Source organism: Atractosteus spatula, unplaced genomic scaffold (assembly GCF_055471065.1).
Source record: "Atractosteus spatula isolate fAtrSpa1 unplaced genomic scaffold, fAtrSpa1.hap1 Scaffold_16, whole genome shotgun sequence".
In the NCBI taxonomy this organism is placed as follows: Eukaryota; Metazoa; Chordata; class Actinopteri; order Semionotiformes; family Lepisosteidae; genus Atractosteus; species Atractosteus spatula.
In genome coordinates, this window is record NW_028296719.1 from 145,343 (window position 1) to 148,879 (window position 3,537).

At 45.4% G+C, this 3,537-nt stretch overlaps 1 non-coding gene across 1 annotated transcript; it reads left to right on the plus strand.

The window, feature by feature from the left end:
- Positions 1-663: 663 nt before the first annotated feature.
- On the plus strand, positions 664-734 carry trnag-gcc (transfer RNA glycine (anticodon GCC)). The gene has a single exon. It is a non-coding gene; the product is annotated as a tRNA-Gly (tRNA).
- The last annotated feature ends 2,803 nt before the right edge of the window (positions 735-3,537 follow it).

Consider the following 3,537-nt stretch of genomic DNA (forward strand, 5'->3'; position numbering starts at 1 on the left):
TGAATATTCAATACTTAAACGGGCACAGTTAAGACATTAAATATACATATACATACTGTATACAGTACAGTTTTCATACGGTAATATGTTTATGTTCCTAAATCAATCTCTTTTATGAGCATGTGAAAGGCATGGTGAATCGATTCTCAAAAATTACTGTACTTTGCATGATTGGAAACAAATGCGTGATTGCGAAATGCTGTGGTGTTACTTTTACAAAGACGGTCAATGAAAAAAAGAATGTTGATTAGGGCAATACTTTGAGTTTACACTTACAGCTTGTCCAAGGTCATTCATTATTAATACTATTAGTAATATCTTCGTTAAAGACTTTGATGGCCACAGCTCAAACATGAGAGGTTGAGCTTTATTAGCTCCACCTTGCGGAAATTCCGGATACTATTATTTTGCTTGTCGTATTATAGGAGAATTTACGGTAACTCGCGGTATTTACCGGTAGCTTGCGGTAGACTGCGTACAGCGTACCGCAAAATAATGCAGTATCACCCGCGCATTTTGAATGGCTGCATCTGTAGGCTGCCAAAAGTCTCCGAAACCAAATTTTGATAGCAGAAAATTCTCACTCGTCCAGAAGTTCCCTTGGGACCCAACATCCAGCACAGAGTGGTAAAAAAGCGTCTTTTTTGTAGACCCTTGCGGCGTGCATTGGTGGTTCAGTGGTAGAATTCTCGTCTGCCACGCGGGAGGCCCGGGTTCGATTCCCGGCCAATGCAGTGGCTTTTGCAGCGAGCAGCTCCATCACTTGCATCCCCTTTCAACTCGCAACTGAAAACCCACTGAAGCTTAGAAGCTGTGAGCCAGGTCAGTACCCGGATGAGGGTGACCTACAGGGAAAAGCAAAGCTCACAGCTGGAAGCGGTGTTAATGGAGCCAGCGGTGGGGCGCTCACCCTGAGGTCTATGCGGGTCCCAATGCCCCAGTATAGTGACGGAGACGCTGTGTGGTAAAAAGGCGCCGTCTTTTGGATGAGATGTAAAACCGAGGTCATAGCTCTCTGTGGTCATTAAAAGTGACCACCAAAACCTTTGACAAAAGCTCTTGGTAATTGATGGTCTTCAATAATGCTTCTCCTTTAGGTACATTTGAAATCAGCTGAAAAATGCTGTGAAATGGGGGGGCACTTCAGGCCAGTGTAGGATTTGGGTTACAAGAACCATTAAACAGCACGAGAAAGCCCGTACACTGAATCGCAGGGCTTTCTATTCAAAAAAGGACAAAAGAAACTTCCCTGAATTCCATTTTTTGCAGCACAGAGAGGACAATCGGCATGAGGCCTGTGAGCTCAGTTGGTTAGAGCGTGGTGCAAATAACACCAAGGTCGCGGGTTCAATCCCCGTTCGGGCCAGGCGGTCTCTTCCTGTCTTGCCAAAACCCGTTGCTTTCTTGCTGTGGTGAGATTGGTGGTAATGCAAAGACGCCACATACTGCCGACAGACGAGAGTGCTGTGGGAGAAGAGAGAAGTGATTGAAGAGTGTCCTAGGTGGAGCCAAGATGAAGTGTCACAATTGCCCAGGGGAGGATTTCAAATGTTTAAGATGGTAAAAATAACCGGAAGTGATCCCCCAGTCCGGCGCAGTCTGATGTACTTCTGTCATATAAAGTGAAACTAGATGTCGAACTGGAGCCTCACCATTTGCATAAGTGAGGCTCCAGTTATACATCTAGTTTCACTTTAAATGACAAAACTGAAGAGACTTAAAAGAGCTGGAGAGGATTTCTTACAACTTTTGAGCCAGCACAGTTTTCGAAAACGTTTTCTTCACGCTGCACTATACAACACAGACAGCCAAGAGTCTCCAAAACAAAACGAATTGACAGATAGGAGAAAAGTCCCACTCGTCCTAAAGTTCCCAAAATCCAGCACTGAGCGTAAACAAAGTGTTCAAGTAGCGTGGGAATGCTACCCCTAATGCTAGCTGGAGTTTGAGCGTCTGGTTCAGAGTTTGCTCAAGAGTTTACCTTTCACAGATGCGCAAAGATGAATGTTGAGGGTGCACGCTTCAAGGCGCCTTACAGTGCAGGGAGTGATTAGAGACGATTCGTGACGTGTGCTCGTTCCCATATACCGTACGCCCCGGGTTGCAGTGCTAGGATGACGTCCAATACCGCTTCAGCACGTAACGGCATTATATTCAAGTGCAGGACATGAGGGTTTTATTTTGTTCGTTTTGTTCTGCTCTGCTTTGCTTTGTTTTGCTTTCCATGGCGTTTGTAAGAGCGTCAATAAAAAGGCGATTCCTGCGTCTAACACGAATGTAAGAGCTATTTCAAGTGCGGCTTCTAAAATGCTTGTAGACTTTTGTCTGTTGTTGATTGTGTTTTTGTGTCTAACAAAGTGCCATTTTCCTGTCCAGACGGGGAGACTTTATCATTCCCATATGAAGCAACCCTTAAGTCCTCTGAGGCGTGTCTGTCTGCAAGGTTTATATTTTGGAAAGGTTTTTTTTTTTAACGGAGAACGACTTTGAAAAAGATTTCCGCCGGCGTCTCGCGATCCGTGTGAGATTGTAGCAAGAACATGGTGCGGCTTCTTAAATGCTTGTGGACATTTGTCTGTTGTTGATTGTTTCTTTGTGTCTAACAAAGTGCCATTTTCCTGTCCGGACGGGGAGACTTTATCATTCCCACATGAAGCCACCCTTAAGTCCTCTGAGGCGTGTCTGTCTGCAAGGCTTGTATTTTGGAAAGGTTTTTTTTTTAATGGAGAACGACTTTGAAAAAGGTTTCCGCCGGCGTCTCGCGATCCATGTGAGATTGTAGCAAGAACGCAGCAACGGCGGCGCTCGCTGTAGTCGTGGCCGAGTGGTTAAGACGATGAACTAGAAATCCATTGGGGTCTCCCCGGGCAGGTTCGAATCCTGCCGACTACGGTGTCCTCCTCACGTCGTTGTGTGCCGGCGCAAGCAAGGAAAAGTGCCTTTCTGCTTTTCCTGGTGGTTTTAAAACGCGAGATCGCTTGTACCCGCTGCCTTGGAAAGAAATGTCTACATGTTTACTTGCACATTGTCTATTGTTTGTTTGTACATTGTCTTGATGCACTGTTTGCACTTTGTCTTGTTTTTTACACTTGTTTTACAATCGAGAGACCTTCTGTAAGTAAGAATTCCATTGTACCAGTACCGGTTACATATGGCAATAAAGTTCAAGTTCAAATGCTTCAGCGTCCGCAAACGGCATTTTGCAGCTGGAAGCAGATGGCGACGCTTTTTGCGGTCGCGTGTCTTGTGCCCCATTTCCGGCCTTTAACATCGAATCAATAAAGCTGTTAGAACCGACACCATAGGTGCTTTTCTTACAACTTTTGATCTGACTCAGTTTCGGAATGCAATTCCTGAACACTGCGAGAGACAACCTACAGATGCAGCCATTCAAAATGAGCGGTAAAAACCCGTGGTACAGTAACCAACCCGCAGGGCACCGTAGGGCACCGCGGTAAGTGATTGGCTGGCCAAAATGACCGACAGGGGCACTCGTGGTGCATTGGTTGGTAGTGAAAAGATTTAATCATCTAATGT